The 21,589-nt window shown below is 44.5% G+C and overlaps 1 long non-coding RNA gene across 2 annotated transcripts in view; it reads right to left on the bottom strand.

The window, feature by feature from the left end:
* LOC142583199 (uncharacterized) overlaps positions 1–21,589 on the bottom strand; it is a 201,838-nt gene that overhangs the window by 86,993 nt on the left and 93,256 nt on the right. The window lies entirely within an intron of this gene.

A 21,589-nucleotide genomic window follows, 5' to 3' on the forward strand; every position in this document is an offset into this window, starting at 1 on the left:
CTGTGCAACGTCATTTGCTCCAGCATATATGCTGGGCAATCGCACAGTATGTGTTCCAGTGTTTCAGGCATCTGACAGTGTTCACAATTAGGGCTGCTCGATTGGCCAATGAGGTGCGCGTAGCGACGGGTGAAAGCAACGCCCAACTGAATCCTGCGTAGCAGTGACGTTTTGCTCCGCGTAACCTTCGGGGGCAAACAGAATTTACCGTGTGGGTCGTTCATATGCAGGGGTCTGTGGATGTTGTCATCCTGGGCTCTGTATGCCTTTGTAAGGTCCTGCATGAGTACCTTAATCATAGAGTTGGTGTCACGTCGCGAGTAGGAAATCTGTACTTTATCAGAGGAAGATAAAGCCGATCTTGCCTCACTGTCAGCGAGTTCATTGCCAATCACACCACAATGACTAGGCACCCAGTGAAAAGTGACCACGTGGCCACTTAACTCGGCACTGTAATGAAGTTCGGCGATTTCCAGAGCGAGCAGGTAATATGGTCATTTCTTTAAAAATCATTTTAGTGCCTGGAGCGCGCATTTGGCGTCGCAGAAAAATGTCCATTTATGAGGTGTCTGGGTTCTCATGAAACGGACAGCCTACCGTATTCCCGCAAGTTCCACAGCCGTAGATGTCGATTTGTGGTCTAATTGAAATCACCGAGTAATTGCAAGTTGTGGGATGACAAATGCGGCCATTGTGGCAGATGGTGTGACCGAACCATCGGTATATACTTGTACAGTCCCACTATATAATGCAAATATATGGGACAGGGTGAGCTGTTTCAAGCCAGTGGAGGAAACGTGCGATTTCTTCATAATTACAGGTTCTGAAGCTTCACTAGTGGTCTTAACAATGTCCATGGAGGTGTCTCGGGGATGTTGGTGGCCTGCAACCTTGCTGGTATAATGCTTGCGTGACATGCAATTGCTTTAGAAAAAGCACAGTCAAAGTTGGTTCTTGGAAGTGTTGACAGAGGATGGTGTAAGTGTCTGGTCAGCAGGCGAAGATAGGTTCGCACAGGTTCACATGACCTGCATCTGTCGATTGGATTAGCCCGTGCTTCCATTATTGTGCCCTTAGTTGATGTGCAGCGTGTCAAGCCAAGGCATATCCGCATTGCTTGTGCCTGAAGACTCTCGAGCGTGCGCATACTAGATGATCCCATGTTAGCACAGGCATGCTGTAGCGTATGTAGCCCACAAGAAGTGCCTGGTACACTTGGCGCAAACTTCGCTCAGAAGGGCCCCATCTCAGTTCAGATATTACACGAAGAACGTGTAGCCTTAAGCGCAGTAATATGTTTGGTCCAAGAAAGACTGCGGTCTATTATCACGCCAAGAAATCTGTGGTGGGTGACTAAAGGAAGCGTCGTTCCGTCGACAACGATTGGATATTGTGACATTGATTTGCGCGTGAATGCCAACACTGCACACTTAGTTGCTGAGAGTTGGAGGCCTTTACGGCGCAAGTGCTTCGCCGTGATGGTAGCCGCACGTCAAAGCCTTGTACGCATTTGTAGACGTGTGTCCTCAGATGACCAGATAAGATATCATCCGCGCACATGATGAAATGCGTTGTTGCAGGTAGCTTGTCGGCAAGCTCCGTTCTCGAGAGTTTGGTGGTAAGCGTGGTCTGTTTCGTGCAGCAGCTTCTCATGTGAACTGTGATGCAGAGTCAAACTGCAGAATTTGTTGGGCTGCTCTCTAATCGCAGAAAACGGCCGTTCGATTGGAAAGCTGCTGGAGCAAGCAGTTAGCACTTTGAAGAAGCCGGAAATTCCACTGTTATCGACGTCGCAATGTGAGAAAGCTTTAACTGCATAGAGATCGTGCCCTATGGGGGAACCACTGCTCCCGCGGAGCTGTTGGAACCGTCCGTGTGAATGTGTACGCGATACAAATAGGATTTGTTAAGGAGAAGGAGAGACTGCTGCTTTAAGGCTAGAGCTAACAGGTCTGCCTTCTTCATGATTTGAGGAATTGCGAGGCACACATGAAGATGCCGGAACCACCAATTTGCAGATATTGGGGGCATCACAAGCTTGAAGCCAGCTGGTGTTGAGTCACATCGACTCAACACCACCATCTCTGTGCCAGCAAAAAAGCCACTCAGTAGTTGGATGGAGCCGTGAGAAAACTCGATCGTGCGCGCTGTGTGTCCGAAAAGCCATATCAAGACAAGACAGAAATTCAAAGCAAGATGGAAATTTGAAATGATGAGGCGTAGTCGTACAATGAGTGTCGCTTTAAGGCAACGTTTCGACACGGGGACTACATGATTCACGACGTGCGGTTCTTGACAGGCCCAATTTTCAAACAGAAAAACCTTTAAAATGCCCTCCTTTCTGAGCGGAATAGAGCCCACATGACAGGGAATGCTCAAGGACAGCCGCCCGAGGCCTTAGCAACAAGGGCCACAAATGCACTGAGTATGTGCCGCTCTTCAATGAACCTTTCGCCATCTTGGGTAACTTAGTATATGCCACTAGGTGTATGGCCAGCGAGGACTCAATTCTCAGCCGTAGCACGCACGGGCGTGCTACGCGTCTGTTCACGGAGGTCGCACGCGAATTTCTCGGTAGCGCCGCCAGGTGGTGCAGCGTGTCTAGAAAGAACCGTGGGAGAGCATCTTGGCTACCGCAAGACGAGTTTCTCAGCGTTCGCACGTACCGGCACGCGATACATTTCGAAGGACACGCAGAGGCTTGAGCCAACAGCCCAAGTGGAAACCGTACTGAAATTCATAGGTTAAATCACGCACTTTCCTGTAGCTATTTATTATAACGTGCGTCTCTAAAGGTTTTCCTGCCAACGTTTGTCGCTAGGTCTAATGATTAGAGCATCGGCTGCTATGTTGAGGGAACTGGGCTGGAAACAAATTGTCGAGCCAACTTGAGTCACGGGTATAAGACATTGGGTATGTGCCGCTCATCAATCAGCCATTTCACTACAACTGGGTAGGCTCCACTTCTTACGTGCCACTCAATGAACACCTCTGACGCCAACTTGGGCCGCTGGTATGTGTGTATGAATATGTGCCACTCTTCAATGCAGAAAACAACATACTTTAAAATTTCTCCGGTGCTTGACGGACTCGAACCTGCAATATCTATATTCAGAATCAATGAATAACTTTATCTGACAAGGTTAATACCCTGCAGGATCTGCGGCTGCGCTAGAATTCCCTCGAGGGGGGACGAATGAGAGGGGGGTAAAGTGCGTCAAGATGACTTGTAGTGTTGGCAGATGTCGCGGTATGTAATGAGCATATGACGCGAGGCGCCAGCCTCCGTCTGCCCTTCTGTTGTCTGTGTCCGGTTCGTGCAACCTCGGGCACAGGCATGGGCGCGCAGGAGCCCAAACAAGCGCGACTTCTGACTGAACTGGGGATTTGCGTGGGATTCAGAAAACCTGGGTGAATTATGCTTATGTTCACACACACACACACACACACACACACACACACACACACACACACACACACACACACACACACACACACACACACACACACACACACACACACACACACACACACACACACACACACACACACACACACACACACACACACACACACCACGCGTGGACTTTGCGGTGGTGACGCTAGGTGGTGCACCGTGTCAAGTGGAAAGCGCGAGAAAGGAGTCTGGATGCACAGACGCCTGATACATGGCGCGTTTCAGCGTTGGGAACACATTGCGCCGCTACGTGGGTTGAATGCATATCGCAGTAACGTCCAACATTAATCGGGACATCGGTTCTGCTGGAATCTTTTTTTGCCCTCCAAAATGGTTATTTTTGAAGGCTGTTTGCGTTGACATTGTAAAATAATTCTCAGAAGAGGCAGTTGTGAAAATTTATCTCGATGTGGGGGCTGGTGATCTGGACTCCTGAATTCATTCAAGCGTAACGTACTTAGGCTACCCCTCTATGGTGCTGTCTGGTTGTAGCTGATGGGTCGATGAGTATCTCGGTATATATATATATATATATATATATATATATATATATATATATATATATATATATATATATATATATATATATTCCGACAAGGAACTCTCTCTCTCTCTTCATATATATATATATATATATATATATATATATATATATATATATATATATATATATATATATAAAGAGAGAGAGAGAGAGAGTTCCTTCTCGGTGAATTCCTTCATATTCCTGCGAATACGAAGGAATGCCGATATCTACTTCACTACTCATTCCGTTTATGTTAGTTTTTACCTTCAGATACATGCGTGACTGGTATGTTAACCCCCTCTCTCCTCCCCTATTCCCCTTCGTTTTCAAGCTATATATTTGTACAGGCACAATAAAGCAATCGTGGCAATCAGCGCTCGTGCATGTTTCTTCTGTACGTGTTTTCTTTTGTTTCTTTTGGCCCTGTTGTCTGCCACGTGTGTGTAAAATACCCGTACCCGGGAATGGCGTTATATAATCATAACGTAGTGGCGGTTAAAGCAGTGCCCGTAAGCGCACCAATTATGCTCAAAGAAAGTAATAATTCATTACTTAAAACTTCAACACATATTGTCGGATTAAAGGTGTCTCTAGAACACACAGACCTGTTAATGGAATAATGCCTACTAGTTGACGGGTTCTTTGATTTACTCGTTTTTTAAGCCATTTGGTACGTGCAACTTGGCATGTGTGCATTCTTGGCCAATACTCCAGAGTGGCTATGAGCCAATGCGAGATGAGAGGAACGGAATCCATAAATTTAGCTAAATATGTGTCATACTTCTCAACGCACACATCTGACAATGTCACTATTCCCTCGACGAGCGTCATAAATCGACTCTGTCCTCGTGACATCGCTGAAGGAATATTTCACAATGGACGTCCGCTTGATGTGGCGTGTGCACCACACCAGACATTGTAAGCATGGTAGCGCCTAAACATAATCATGACGTGGAAATAAAGCTGTGGATTTTGTGGTGTATAAACATTGCATGACTTTAGAGACGCAGTAAAGGATGAAAGCAAACACATTTGTACGCGAGTTGAAATTCAGGTTGCCGACATGAACTGCTGAAGGTTTCGTATCGGTGTCGGCAAACTTGCGCGTGTGCTCATGCATTTGCTTCTTTGTTAAATAAATTTAAAGAAATATAATTGAAAGAATAGTACAATACTGAACTGTGTACCACTGTGAAGGCATGACGCTGTTTATGGACACAATAGAGAATAAAGCATTTTTCCGAAGCTTCGCTTCACATATATATTCAAACTTGTGTGTTGGATCGGGTTATCTTGGCTTTTTAATCAGATGCCACTTCTAACGTTCCCATCTTGCATGCTGAAGAAATCTTTAGGCTACCGACAGAATGGTGGCCCATTTTGCAGCTGATGTTGCGCCAGAGGCATGTCGGAAACGAAAGGAGACACAGAGGCCAGAACGACTGAAAACGAAGCCTTTTAGTCACGTTTATGCTTCTTTCGAAGTCCCACTCTCGAACCTAATGTTTTTTTCTGGCAGCTAGAAGAGTTGAATGTGTCACTGGATGGACAAAGCATGGCACTGAAAGTTCGAGTACGGTCGCGCCGCATTTCTTACAAGTTTTATAGTCAGACTTTGAATAACCTAGAGGTAGTGCCACGGTTACTTAATCTTGAGCCATCGCACGTGCTAGTTCTGTCCAATGAATTACAATGGTATTGATACACTTTATAACAGGGGGAAAATGACATCTTAAATTTAGAGAGGTCTGTTCCACAGACACGAAGACGGTAAATTTTAAGGGTCACGAACGAGGCGTCTCGGCGCTGATGAATTATTTTACATGTCTGCCGTGCAATATGAGCGACTACGTTCAACACAACCTTCATGTATATAGGATTTTCACGTTGAGCACAGTGACATCTCTTTATCGTAGTTTTTGTTTTATTGTATCGCGTTCATGTCAATGCGAGAGCAATTCTTCAGCTACACTACCCTACTTTGGTCTTTCCATGTGGTCCGGAAATGATGACTACGTAAAAAGAATGGACAAAATGCAACCCTTACGTGGCGTTGCGCGAGGACCTGCAGTATGGTACGCGAGTCTCTGTCCTTCGCGCATGCAGTAAGGCGAAAGTTAGTTAAGTGGGGTTTTGTGGCGCAAAAGCGGCTGAGGCTATGCTGCGCCAAACACGAGGTGTTTTAAAATCCAGCTTATGAAGGAAAAGGCTTTGTTAATCTATATTTTATGTAAAAGGCCAGTTTCATCATGAAATTTACGGACGTCACATAATAGTACTAGTGGATCATCACCTAAAGTTAGAGCAGGGTGTGTAGGTATGTGTAGTTCACATAATTTGTGCAAAAGTGCTCGTCTGTGTGTTTCAATATGCGTACATGTCAGTAATACGTGCATAACTGCTATAGTGGTTCTTGACATTTCTCGCGTGTTGGTGTGTCTAATTTTGTAAGTAAATAATTGTGTGTGAGGTGTGTGTGCCCAATGCGTAGTCGGCATAAAACTACTTTGATGAAGCGCTCCTGGTGATAACATGACTTCCACTCGCCAAATATGGGTTTAGTGAGATGTAGCTTGTTGTCGGCACAACGGTCCCATTCGTGTTGCCATTTTGCCGTCAAGGCTTTTTTAATCGCACGGATGCTATCTTTGTATGGAAGTGTTGTGTTTGTTATCTCTTTGTACACTGCCATCGATGCACATCTATCAGCTGCTTCGTTACGCGGTATCTCAACATGGCTTGGGACCCAGCGGAAACGAATTGACCTCCCGTATTTGTTCAGCGCCAACATGTTTAAAATGTCTCCTATCAGGGGTTCACACTCAGATTTCAGCTGTAGAGCCTTCAGTGTGCTTAAAGAGTCAGTGTACATGAGTGCATGTTTGTGTTTATCAGTGATAATATTTTTAACAACAACCCATATAGCGTAAACTTCGGCCGTGAACACAGAAGCGTGTTGTGGCAACCGAATACTTGTTTCCCAATTTTCCGTTACGCCCCCCCCACCCATGTGATCTTTTGTTTTAGAGCCATCAGTGTAATGTTATTACACTGTTATTTATATGTTATTATATGTTATATGTTATTAATAGCATATGTTATATGCTATTATATGTTATTTTGATATTTGGTCCTGAAGAGCATGAAGTTCTTGTATAATGTGTTCGCGTGGGGTGTCTCTTTTCCTTAAATATGTTAATGTCCGGTCGCACAACTGTGCGAAATTGCACCATGGGGCCAACCGTTGTGGTTTCCTGGCAACCTTAAGGACTTCGTGGGGAATATCATAATCCCGACAGTATCGATCATACCGCAGGACAAGTGGCCTAATCATCATTGGTTTATTTGTGCATTGTAAGCGTGAGTTGAATTGCGTGAGGATGTTGTAACATATGTGTTGCGGTGATGACCGAATTCTGAGTACGTAGGAAAAGGTGAGTAATGCTCTGCGCTGCTGTAAGGAGGCTTCATTACACTCGACGTATAAACTTTGAATAGGTGAAGTTCTGTAGGCACCACTTGCCAGCCGCAGTCCAAGGTTATGTACTAGATCAAGTCGTTGGATGTAAGACTGTCTGGCTGAGCCGTAAACCACGGAGCCGTAGTCTAAAATGCTACGCACAAGAGACCGGTAAACACGCAAATGGCACGTTCGGTCCGAGCCCCAGTGCTTATGAGACAAAATTTTAGGGATATTTAGAGCTTTATTTGCTTCAATCTTTAGTGCTTTATGTGAGTGAGTTAGGAAGTTAAGTTTGGTGTCAAAGGTTACTCCTAAAAACTTATGGTCTGGTTTTACCGGCAGTATGGTATCGTGCAATTTCAGGACTGGATCGCTGTGTAGCCCTCGTTTCTGAGAGAACAAAACAGTAACTGTTTTCTGTGTGGAGAAATGGAAACCACTTTTGTTAGCCCATTGTGTAAGTTTATTTATTGTAAGTTGAAGCTGCCTTTCACAGGTTAGCAAACTTGAGGCGCGGCAAGCCACTTGGAGATCGTCTACGTATAAAGAGTGCATGATAGATGACGGTATGATCTTGTTAACTGAGTTCATTTATACTATAAAGAGTGTCGTGCTGAGAACACAGCCTTGTGGAACACCATTTTCTTGTTTAAATGTATCATATTGTGCTGAGCCCCGACGTACCTGAAATGTTCTATTAGACGTAAAATCAGCCAGGCAGTTTAGCATTTTACCCCGGATGCCGAGGTCAGCCAGGTCTCTTAAAATTCCATATCTCAATGTTGTATCATAGGCTTTTTCTAAATCGAAGAAAAACTGCAAGACAGTGCTGTTTGTGTAAAAATGCATATTGAATTTCATGTTATAGACGGACAACATGGTCAGTAGTTGAACAACCCTTTTTATATCCCCACTGGTGGGGGTCAATAAGGTTTCTTGATTTTAAAATAAATGAGAGTCTTATATTGATAATGCATTCACATGATTTTGCCAAACAGCTTGGGAGGGCAATAGGTCTGTAGCCGCTTGCGGATGTTGGGGATTTACCGGCTTTTAGAAATGGTACTACTATTGCCTTTTTCCACCCTTTCGGCATTATGCCAGATTCGCAGATTAAGTTAAATTTAAGGAGAGCGTCCACAGATGCTTGGGATAGATGAGCCACCATGGCGTAGTGAATACGGTCGCCACCTGGCGCTGTGTTTTTCCCTGCAGAAAGAACTCTTGTTTATTTCTTGTTGTGTGAGGGGGGAATTGTACGGTGCATTTGATGCGCCAGTAGTGGGCAGCTTCTGTTTTTCAGCAGACTGTTTGTACTGTAAAAATTCCTGTGTATAATTCCCTGAAGTGGATACATCCCAGAAATGTTCTCCAAGTATATCTGCCTGTTCTTGTATTGTTGTTTGTGTGCCTGGACTTGTAAGTAACGGCATTGTGTAAGATGTGTAATCTCCCCGAAACTTTCCAACCTGTTCCCACATTCGTTTAGATGTGACTGAACTGTTTATCAAAGATGCGTATTTCTCCCACGATGATTTTGCTGCCTGCCTTCTGATAAATCATGCTTTGGCTTTGGCCTGCTTAAAGCGTAAGAGGTTGGTATAGGTGGGGTGTCTTCGTAACATGCCCCAGGCCCTATTTTGGAGCTTTCTTGCTTCTGTGCACTCAGGAGTCCACCAGGGGTAGTTTTTTTGCGCAGAAGGCTCGATGTTTGTGGTATTGTCTTTTCTGCCGCTGTGATTATAACTTCAGTGATTTTTTTATTAAGTTCATCAATACTGAGCTCTGGCGAAAAGACATTTTGCAGTTTCGCGTTCTCCATAAAAACCAGCCAGTCCACGAGCTGTAATTTCCATCGGCGTGGTCTAGTTACTGGGGTTTGTGATGATGATAGGAGTTTGATGAGTGCGGGTAAGTGATCGCTACCATACGACATGTCGAGAGCTTCCCATTAAAGATCAGTAAAAAGAGAAGGCGAACAAAAAGCTAAATCTAAATAACTAAAAGTGCGGGAAGTCGGTGAGAAATCAGTTGGCGCACTTGAGTTTAAAAGACGGATGTCATTTGACAGAATAAAATCTTCAACGAGTTGCCCTCGTTGGTCAGTTTTGGCACTGCCCCAAAGAGTACAATGAGCATTAAAATCTCCTACTAAAACAAATGGCTCCGGTAACTGATCTGTTAGATTTTCTAAGTCTTTAATAGTAAAATGTGTTTGGGGTGTAATATATAGTGAGCAAATGGTGATGGTTTTGTAGGATAGAATGGTGACAGCTACGGCCTCTAAACATGTATTTAATTGGACGCTTCGGGTAGGAGTGCCGCCCTGCACGACTATAGCCACTCCACCTGACAAACGGCTGGAACATTCGCGGTCCCTTCGGCCAACGGTGAAACCTTTGAGAATTTGGCTATTTTTTGGACCGAGATTTGTTTCCTGGAGACATACTGCAACTGGTGAAAAGCTGTTGATGATGTCTTTGATGTCACCTAGATTGTGTATGAGACCTCTACAATTCCAATGGATGATAAAAGCCATCTTGAAATTGAAAGGTAGAAAATGGCACCACGGAAAGACTAATAGGTGACATGTTAGGTGACATGGAATTAAAAAGGCTAACACAAATGAGCGATAACCTTTAGGTTATCACTTGCTTATTTTGAATGGTTATTGGGATTTGTCACTCTTACCGCGCTCGAGACAGCGCTTGTCCTTCGGTGTCAATGACACCGGGGTTCTTGTGTCAACCTCCATCGCTCTCTCTGAGGCGCTGTAGGACAGTGAATTTGGCGCCGAGACACGTGCCTCGGGCCTTGGAGTTCGCTTGATGTTAGGGCCCTCGGGTCTGGTGTCTGCAGGGGCTCTGAAGAGGATGGAGCAGCGCCGGCTGCTTCCACCACGGGGGTGGGAGGGGTCCCGGCGGGACCACTATGCGTGGTCTCGGAGGACTCCTGAGACCTCTGTGACGCAGCTCCCATCTGCGTCACATCGGCATAACTGCGTCGCGAAAGGTCCGACAGTCACTTTCTGGCTTCGAAGAACGAGATTTTTTCTTTAGCAGTTAGTGCAATTTCATCTTTTTCTTTTTTCCTGCAAGGGCGGGACCGCGAATAAGCTGGATGATCACCCTTGCAGTTAACACGATGTGGCGAAGAGGTGCAGTTGTCTGATTGGAGATCATTGGAGCTGCATGTCGTCCCTGCAAGTTTGCAGGGACGACATGGCCACAATTAGTACATGACCGGGGTTGTTGGGGAAGTATGGGAGAGGCCTTTGCCCTGCAGTGGGCGTAACCAAGATGATGATGATGATGATGATGATGATGATGATGGTGGAGCTGCAGTTAGCACACGTTGCTTGGCCTCGGCACACATGTGAAGCATGTCTGAACCTTTGGCATTTGAAACATCGTCTTGGGTTTGGGATATATGGTCTCACATTGACTTTGACATAACCGGCATCGAGAGAGGTAGGCATTACGCTTGTTCGAAGGTGAGTATAACATGTTTGGTGGGGATTTCTTGATCGCCTCTGCGGATTACTATTCTTTGTACTTTTGGTGATATTTTGTTCCTAGAAATCTTGTAGCAGTTCCTCGTCGCTTAAACCACTGAAGTCTTCTTCAGATATTGCTCCCCTGCTTGTATCAAGTGTTCTGTGAAATGAAACAGTCACTGTCGCCTCGCCAATACTGGTAAGTTCAGACAGCTTATCTGCTTGATATTTATTATTCAGTTCTAGGAGGAGGTCCCCGCTAGACATTCTGGAGGCTTTGTATGTCTGTCCGATTTTATCTTTCAGGCATTTGGCTACCAGGAACGGAGACAGCTCCCTAACAGGTGTGTTGCTTTCACTGTGGACTACATATTATTTGGGGAAAGATGGAGCGTTGCTACGAAAGGAGAATTGGAATGGTACTTCGATGCGGCATCTTTTCAGACGCCGATCATAGACTACAAAGGCTTGCGCTGCCATAGTAAAATGTGTTTGTTCGGCAACAGCGCCGACCACCCACCATGGAGCCAAACGAAGGGGACGTGGCAGAGCTTGCGTACAAGTCTGCACGACGCCAGTCGTACGCCATCACTATAACCAAATATGGTGTACCCAAGGTAGGATAGCCACACAAGGTTAACCGTTGCCGCCAAGGAGAAAGGAAGTAAACAGAAGAGAGAACAAGGTAGGAAAGGTCAGAAAGTGAGAGTTAAAGACGAAGATTCGAGGAGAAAGAGACAGGAAGAGGCGACTACCGATTTCCCCCGGGTGGGTCAGTCCGGGGGTGCCGTCTACGCGAGGCAGAGGCCAAAGAGGTGTGTTGCCTCCGTCGGGGGGCCTTAAAGGTCCAACACCCGGCATCGGCTCAACGCCCAGGATCCCCCTTTCCCCGGACACGGCTAAGCCGCGCACGGCTACACGCGGGAGGGTCCAACCCTCATGTGCTCGGGTACGTGGTGTCACAACACACCAAACGCCTGCTGACGCAGACGCCCCTGCGGGGGTAAGGCGAAAGAGCATCGTCACCGTCCTGCTATTACAATATCTACAGGAATGTCCGGCTCGTGCGTAGTTGTTTCGAAGATCGACAGAGACGCGCCATGCACGTGGCTGCAAAAGCGAATAGGCCAAACAGGCGCACTGTCCCGCTCTGTTCAAGCGGCTACATTGGAAGTTGAATTAGGTATGAGTGGTGGTACGAAAAGAGCGAAGCTCTCGCATAACTCTTTTTACAAAACATAAACGCCATAATGCAGAGACGCTCATTGAAGTACAGCTCGTCGTAATTCTAATCACGAGCCGTGTTTCACTTTTTCCGCTTCAGGTGTGCGAAAGCTCGGAGAATTGCCGAGAGGGATGATCTTGCGCCACTACACACATTTATGCTTTGTAGTTTTCCGAGGAACCTCGGATGCACGATTGAGACTGGTTTGGCGCTGTCCCTTTTCTTATGCTTTTTTGTGTCATTACTTAACGAAGGAATCCGCATTATGCAAAACCGTAAAGGCCAACTTCCTTTCGTTAATTTCGCTTTAATGTCCTATTTCCTCTTGGGCAACGTGCGAGTGAGTCATGCTTTTCTTGATAACGCCATCTATTCTAACGCTCTTTTGTTCCACAGCGAAGTGCCAGTGCATATGCGCGTGAAATGCGTTCAAACGAATGTTTCATTTCTCAACAGCCTAAACTGCCATGGAAACAGCTTTTTCCATGACCGTCCATCGTACGTCGTTGCAGGAAGGAAAGAAATTTGTTATTGGCACGTTTTTCGAACCCAACTTTGCGTTTGTACTCGCTCAATGGCCACAAATATGTCTAGTTTTTTTTTGTGTGTGTGTGGTTATATTAGTATTTCTTTATTGCGAAGGATTGTGCACTGTATTTTGTTTATTATCGTTTGTAAGACTCTACTGTTTTTTTCTTCTAAGTCTAGCTGATATGCATACGCCAAAAAGAGTCTTACATACCGGGTACGTCGCAAGGAGTTTAAAAAGGGGCATCTTAAAATGCTTATTTTTTTAAAAATAACAATAGGGCAGTAAGAATTTTTTTTCTTTTAGACCTATAACACACATGCCACGAACTCTTCTGCATACAAAAATGAATACAATTTAAATAAAAATATAACAACAAACTCACAGTGCACAAGTGTTCAAAGAAAAAATCTAACGCGAGATCTCATTAACTGAAGCACTGATCACTGCAAGCTAAAGACTATGTGGATGCAAATACAGTTGAATCAACAATTGTAGTCATGCTGCTGAATACATTCTGGAATACATTGAGTGTATTCCAATCGCTCTATTTATGGATGTGGAGACAGACGGAAAAATATGGATGAAATAATTTTGCTTAATTGAATAAAGATGAAGACTATGACAGGCATTGTATTACATATCTCTATTCGTGGTGATGGTTGCACACACTGTGATGATATTTCCAGCTCTACAAATGAATCTCATGCCCCGACTACGTGACTGCTTGCATCAGAACATACGATTGAGAAGCTTGAAGATAAGGGAGGAACTACTTTTAATATTGTAGCACGGCATTGCAACAGGACTACAGTTCTAGAAAATACGACTTGATAGTGCGATCTCGAGACTTTCCTCTGTACTGCTAACTAGGTTGCGTAAGTTATGTATGGTTTGTGTCACATGCGTCAACCTTAAAGGAGTGTCATTGTTCCCTGAAAGAATTGAGTCACGGTAGTTTTGATACAAAAGACTGAGCAGCGTAGGAAAGCCTAATATAATATATCTTTTTCGTCTTAGATAGTCTTGCCATTGCATGTACAGTACTTTCACCGCGGTGTTGTGGCAGCGGAAAATTTCAGATAGTGGAGTTTTTTTTCATCGCTTTCTAAGACCGAAAGAGAGCCCGCTGAAACATGGTCACATGCGTTCCATAGTCGCATTTATTTGATGCCGCGTTGAGCGCTAAGCTGCGCAACTAGCAGACTATGTTAGTATGGCACAGTTAGCGCACGCGTTTGCAGTCTTCAGATAACGAAAGTTTCAATATTTTTATCAGGTTCTGTGAGTGAACAATTTTGTAAACAGCAAGTAAAATAATTTAGCCACTAGCACGTTCAGTTTCTGAGTACATCCTATCACCGGCCGTGAGACACTCAATCAGAATGGTCGAGGTGTACCTATAGAACTCCCTTTCTTTCTAAATTTCATTTTAATAACCTTCTTCCATAAAAAGGGATCCGCGGGAAGAAATTGCGAGGTCGCTCTGACGGTGCAGCTACTTCGCGAATAAAGTAGTCAGATATGAGTTCGGGCGGGGATAACGTTCCGCGAAAAAATGTATTCTCTAACACAAAAAAGTAAGGTTATTCATAAACTGACGCTTTCTATGCCACAAATTTGAGCTCAGTAAGTTTGCTGTGAGAAAAGCAAAACTAAAAAAAACGCGAAAATCAAGTTGAACTACAGTCACAAGCGTTCTTTCATAAATTCCTGACAGTTATGACAACCGTACCTCTTCTTCAAACAGAGTGCCACCACGTTGCATGTACTCTAAACGTTGTCCAAGAAGAGACCGGGAAACTCAAATTGAAAGATGCTGTATTTAAGCACTTCCTTGTGTCACAGGCTTCTTTCTTTTTTCGTTAAACTGTGCACGCATATTTTATTCCCGGGTGTCTCATTCCTGACGTTGCAGTTGACTTTGTGCCATTCATCTCACAGAAAAATCTCATAAATCATGATTTCAGCTGTCATGTAGTTTCCTGGGTAATCAGCGGCTTAAGTTTTTTTTTTCATCAGGCTATGTGCCAGAAATTATCAGGAGAAACTAATCCGCTTCTCTGAGGGTATCTGACGAAAACATGTATGACCTGTCAACTTCCATCATGTCGGAACCGTGCGCACAAGCTTTACATATTGCGAAATTTTCAAATCGTGCATTTAACTGCCAGCGTGCAAAGAATAAGAGTGGTATTTTTACATAAGTAATCATGTGCACACACACGTGGGCCTCCAGGCACAACACAGACCCTGTCTTTGATCATCTTAACAATTTCCACATACCAAAATGGATTATTTATTTTTCAGCGAGACGAGAAAGCAAGAAGAAAAACTTGGCTTTCATTCTTTCTCAACGTATCTGGCAGCTTTCGTAAGCAATGAATAAAGTAACAGCAAATCGCAATATTTCGAGTCGTTTTTATTATTGTTCGATGTTTTCCGATGTTTTCAGTATTAAATGGTCATTTTATATATAAGTAGACACTAAAGAAGGGTAATAGGTCGAGGCTGAATCAATGATTACACTTCTGGGAACGAATTGAGCCTTTAGGGGCGAGCGCACAGGTTTCGTGAGCCAGAAAATGAACAATATTGGAGATCCGAGCGGCTGGCGCCACCTTCTTTGGACTATGGTACTTATCATGTGACGTCAACACTGGCTGATTCACATAGTGTCCCATAGAGAGAGATCACTCGGGTATTACAATTCGGTTCATTCAAATTGAGGAGGAGGAGCTCCACTTTCGGTGGCAGTTTCCTCAGATATATGCGCAAATAAAACAAAGGTAGACTTGTAGAACAATAATCAATCTAATTCCGCTTAATCTTTACCTTCAGTGTCCCCATCAAAGCAATGCTCAAAGTCATGAGACTTATTTTTTGCTTTGTCCTTGGTGTCCACAGAACTTGCACGTGAGATTAGTAAGCAACCTTTGTCTGAAAAGAACACTCCTTCAACGAAACCTGGCATTTTGCAAAGGCCGCTCTTACTGCACAGCTTTTCCTTTCTGCCGAGATAATTTACGTTACTTTGCATTTACTTGCCGTCAAATTGTCGGGCATGATTGTCAAATTGTTAGACACGGCTGACACGTACTTCGTTAGCTTTAATTTGCCTTGCACGCAATTTCAAGCAGGTGTCCTGGGTTCTGCGTAGTTCACGGCAATGTCGGATTTGTGACCACTAGTTTTCAGGCTGGCAATTCGTTGCGAAACGACACTTCTTTTTATTATTTCGAATGGAAAGTGTATTTTCAGAGGCTTGCGAAACCACCAACCAGTACGTCTTGACGTTACTGTTTTTCTTTTTCTCCTGCGAAAATTTTATTCCGCATTCAAGTCATATAAAATCTGTAAGAGGAAGCCCACCTATCAGCTTATAATAACACGGTGTCCTTCACTGGCTGTTTCCGCCTAACGTTATGGAAACTGCGAGCAAGAAAATATTCTTTTTTTCATGGAGCAATTTCGCCATCATCCAGTGCCTGCCACGGAAGCGAAAAAAAAAAAGTTAAGCACAGCACTAGGGATGACACTCTACGCGGTTTAAGCACCGCTGCAACCATTATTTTAATTTGCTCGCTTATGAAATCTAGCAGTTGGTTTTAACATTGAGATCAAGATAGTGTACAAGAAAAATGCGCCCATTGAACGCAATGGTCTAACAGTAATAGCGCGAAGCTTGCTCCCCTAATCGAGGTAGCAGCAGGAGCGGATGACTGGGGCACTGGAGTTACTACAGCTCTCTATTCTTTCATTTATCCCTTGACACATAGCCAGTGCGACCAAAGGTGTTGTCTACTCTACGAGGATGGAGCCGCCAGAACCCAGAAAGTGAGGAGAGCAGGAACAGAAAGAAAAGACGAACAGTATGCGTCACAACGAAAATACCCAACAGAAATTCTAGAGGCAAAAAGATAGTAGTAAAAACCCTCGCATAACTAGGCCACAGACGTGTACATATTGTTTTCACGACATACCGGGTAGCAAACCGGACTTGAGTCTAGTTAACCTCCCTGCCTTTCCTGTCTTCTATTTCTCTCTCTCTCTCTCTGTTGACGACATACCTTTGTAAACGTTGCATGCGTAATTCATCTTTCATAAACTACCTCGATGGCTACAGTGGTGTTTCTTGCTTGTGGTCGTTGTTAGCACTGAAGAATAATTGAGTCCCGGGGCTCCCACAAGGCGCTGTCAATGTCAAAAGTGGAATTTAAAGCTCACGTTCCGACTGTATCATCTTCCTTCAGTTCAGCGTCGCACATCTGCGCGTGAAGGCTCTCACAGCCGTGGTAGTCATAACATTCTTGGTCACGAGACCCTTCGGTATATTTCCATTTCGAATTGGTAATGAACCTTTCATTAATTTTAATGTGGCGTTGCTTCCATTTTTACAACGGCAATATCGAAAAACTTATGAAACGTCTTGGACGCCAGAATAGACGAGGCCAATTTAGCAATTTCGTCGCTATAAACCATTTTATTGAGGGTACTGCTATTTTGCGATCACAGCGCCGTCTATGGTCCGGCGCTATGCTGGTATGTGGGATCGTAATGGAAAGTGCACGGCGAACTTGCCGTTGATGACGAGGGGGCAAGTTTTCGCGTTTTCCTGAGAGGTCTCAACAACCTTTTTCCGATTGCTAAAGTTCTTACCGTGTCGTTACTAAGCTTTGAACTTGGATGTAGCCACAATATCGAACGGCGATGGGTCTAGACGCGCTGGCACAGCTCTGCCCGCGATCAAAATAGGAAGTCAGTCGAGTTTGAACCTTACCGATGCGTAACATAAGGTGGAACTTTTCATTATTGTGCATCAATCCTCGAATTCTATTAAGGAGATTGCTATTAAGGAGGTACCAGCAGTCAGAGATGTCTCTGTGTGCCATGCCGGTATGCCGAACCAGCGTACGTTCCAATCCAAGTAACTGCGAAGCTCCGAGCAAGCGCACTAAAAGTTTCCTGGTACGATTTTATACGCGTTCTTTACTTGGCACCTGGGCATTAAAGCTCTACAACATAAAGAACTTCAAAATAATTCGACCGGTAGGGCCGTTAACATGGATAAAACGACCTGACAATTTTTCTAACGCACCGCGTGCGTCTGGTTTACCGAAACATATCAGCTTCGATAAACCTGACGCACGCGGTGCGTTAAGAAAAATATGGGCACTCTTAGGTCTCGAGTGGTGTCTGTGCAAGGGGACCTCTGGGACTCGAGATTGCTTAAAGCGAGCGCCTACGGTTTGTAACACCAACTTTATTTTCTGAAGTAATACAGCGCGCGGTGGTGGTGCGTCGGCCAGACAGCTTCCCAGTGTGATTCGGAAGCACGGGAGAGCCCATCTGAATTAGGGGCGGGTTGTACGCGCTAGGCATGGATTTGGATACAGAACGAAAAAAAAAAACACACACACACACAGCTGCATTTTCTTCGTCGGTACGTTCTGTTTTCATAATACGTCCTCGATAAACGTCTACCAAGACGTTACTTGCCAGGCACGATATCCTTGGGAAACATTTGTACAGAATAAATTTAATGTGCGCGCACGAAGAAATAGTTCATTTCGTCCTTTCGCTATCGTTGAACGACTCGAATATGCACTTGTTTGTATCCCAGTTTGACCATGGGTGTCGAGATGGTCGCCGTGCGCGCTCTGAAAACGATATCTTCTGAACACACATGCGACGGATCCGATGACGTGTAGGCCTTTCTGTTTATGCTGGCAGTCCAAAGTGGACACTCGTCTGCAATCGCAGCAGTGGATTCCACGAAGTCACCGCGGCTTAAAATTCCTTTCACATTCGCTTCCGCAGTTAATTTTGCCACCGAATACAGCCCAGCGGCCGCCCGTTGACCTTGAGTTATCTGAAATCGCAACAATCACAAACGTTCCACTTTAGCATCACACTAATTCGCAATGACACCGCTACCGTTCGAAGCTACCGCTGCGACAAACGGCGATCCGCACGTATGTGGTGCGAAGAGAATAACGGCGCAGCGTGCTTGTTGGAGGCTGTAGAATTACATATAGACTAATATAAAACACATATAGACCAATTATAAAATCAAATATAGACCAATAAAACGGTATATATTTAGCGAGCTCTGGGTCGGTTTGGTGATATAATATTTAATTTAGTGGTTGGTGACTGTTCATAAATATGACATAACAATTGGCGACATTTTAACAACTTCGAAATTATAAAGCTTGATTCGAAAATTACATTCAGGACGCACTTTATTATTAAAAAGAAAACTACACGTACGTGGACCAAACTGACTGTACGGCGCGTGTGCTCCCTGACCATGATGAAGCAACGGCTATCTTCACATCGGTGGTGTTCACATGTGCTTGTGCTTCACAACATGGCGGTCCTCAACAGGCTGCACACTGCGCTCACAAAATGCATTGGCTTTTTCCTTTCTTTTGAGCGCAGCTCTTAGGGACCCGTTCCTGTGGCAAGCCTCGGCGTGCGTCATAAGCGAGTACAGCGAAGGATCAAAGAGGAAACGTGGAGCGTATCGGGGGATGAAGGAGACTGATAGCGAAGAAAGCGCGAGGAGGGAAGCGCAGGAGGAGGGTGCAGCGGAACCATGAGGCGGAAAGCGTAGGGCTGTACAAGACGGTCTCTGCGGCGATGATGGCTACGAGATGGCGCTAGAGTAGTGCAAACAAAGCGCTGCATTAGCGGAGGTCTGTCTGCGGCGGCTGATGTGAATCGTGCCCACGCGTCGCACACGCGCTGCCCCTCGCGATCTGTCGTTTAACGAGGCAGTCGTGCCGCACTTCGCTCCGTAATTGGCGCCAGCCAATGTATCGCGTAAGCGTAATGAAAACACTTATAGAGCTTCGCTCAAATTCGGCATTAAGGAGTATCGTAATCGTCGGTGTATTTTCCTTTTTTTTTTACGTACAAAACCGATTTCAACGAACCTTACCTCTGCACGTCCTGAAGTTTCACTAAATATGTTCTGGTAGTGAACATTTGCAAAGTAGCACTAAAAAATTTACCGAAACTAAGAGTAAAAAGTGCACGGGGATATTTAGAACGCAGTAGATGCACAATCAGACAGATAGACTGCAGAAATACGTACATGTCCGAGCGGCTACGCTCGTTCATGTTAATTTGGGCGCATCGCTTCCATTTCTCACAGCTTCGGGAGAAACCAGTACTGCACTAAACGTTTAGACGGATAAGCGGCAGAAGCGTAGCGTTTTCCTTACATAAATATCACGCAGTTGTCACAACCGTGTTAACAAGAAGAATTTGGTTCCCTTCTTTAAAAAACTCGAGAACTCCAATGGTTTTGCTCGGATAATGTGGATAATCGGAAATGCCTTATACGCATGCTAGGAATCGAAAATATGTTGCCCAAGTATTTTTAGTCCCTTATTTGTAACCTTACAATATCAACTCACAACAATGTAAACGCAAAAGTTATGCATGCTTCCTTCATTCTTATGTAGATATATTGCTGATTCAAGTTTATTTTGCTGATAAATCTAGTGTTTATTGCTCACCTGCTCGCACACTAGACAAATTTAAAACGCTTTCGTTGACGATTCACGCCACGTTAGCTTTCAGCGGCTTAGATGCAAAATTTAGCGAAAATTTGGCGACTTGTCTCAGTTTAGCGACCCAAGGAATAAAATATGGCAACACTGCCCGCAATACTTACTTTTGGTGCATTTCTTTTTTTTCTCATTAGCATATGCCATTTCTACCATGTAAATTCAGCGCGACAGAGGCCTCACATATGCGCAAAAAGTTGAATTACCTCAAAGTAGAGTAGCGCACCTGTGTAACTTAAATAATAATTGCTATTTGTGGTCCACCCAATGACCGTCCTTTCCTGTAATTGAGTTGAAGTTGCGTAATCGCGCCCTGCCAAAGGCTTCTCGCTATAACCTGTATAACACAAAGAAAGGTAGGTAGCATACGCGAACGAGGATTAGCTAAGTGTTCCAACAGCCGGCACTGCAGTAGTATATTTCCTTGTGCATTTATAAGGGAAATGCATGCATGCAATCATTTATCATCTAAACAATTACCTGCAAGCAATCACAGTGAGAAATTTACATTTGCTGCGAGCGGCACGCCGCTCGCGCGCTAGCAAGCATAATTAGGTTGTCAGTTGCGCCACTACGCGAAACAACAAAACAAGCACCGGCTTGTCGTACTATCGTCAGGCACGGATCCAAGCAACAGCAGCAGAATTCTTATTTCTTTGGAATTCGGAACGCGTAGCAACGCAGTGGAGGAAATCAATCCTCAGTTTTTGCAATAGCATGACTGTGGAGCTTCGAGGTGAAAGGGGGTGCGTGAATTCCGTCAGGCGGGGTGTCGATTTTACTTTTACGCGCTCCATCTGTCTTGCACTAGCGGGAGGGAAATGTATGGTAAAAATGAAATAATTTGCGGATCAGTGACACAATCAATTAGCCAAGCAGTTAGGGTGATGGCTCATTAGAGGGCGCCGATACGACGTCTAGTAGAGAGAGAAACAAATTAAATGTGTGTGTGAGAGAGAGAAATAGAAGAGAGGAAAGGCCGGGAGCTTCACCAGACGCACATCTGGTTTGCTAGTCGTGCAGTGGGGAAATTAGATGTGAAAGATGTGAAAGACAGCGTGAACGATCCAGCGGAAGTGTATTGACGCAAACACAATCTAAATAACAAGGACGAGAAAAGACACACATGTGCACACTTCGACAAGAAGCGCACAAAATGCTAGAATTAATCTTAACATATGATGATTATTAAACGAAAATAAACGTATAATTATCAAGAAGAAATAAACAGGGAAAGGCAAAAGGTATTGCGAGAAAATGGAGGCAACGTATTTATTTATTTATTTATTTATTTATTTATTTATTTTTACACC

This window comes from Dermacentor variabilis, chromosome 5 (assembly GCF_050947875.1).
Source record: "Dermacentor variabilis isolate Ectoservices chromosome 5, ASM5094787v1, whole genome shotgun sequence".
In the NCBI taxonomy this organism is placed as follows: Eukaryota; Metazoa; Arthropoda; class Arachnida; order Ixodida; family Ixodidae; genus Dermacentor; species Dermacentor variabilis.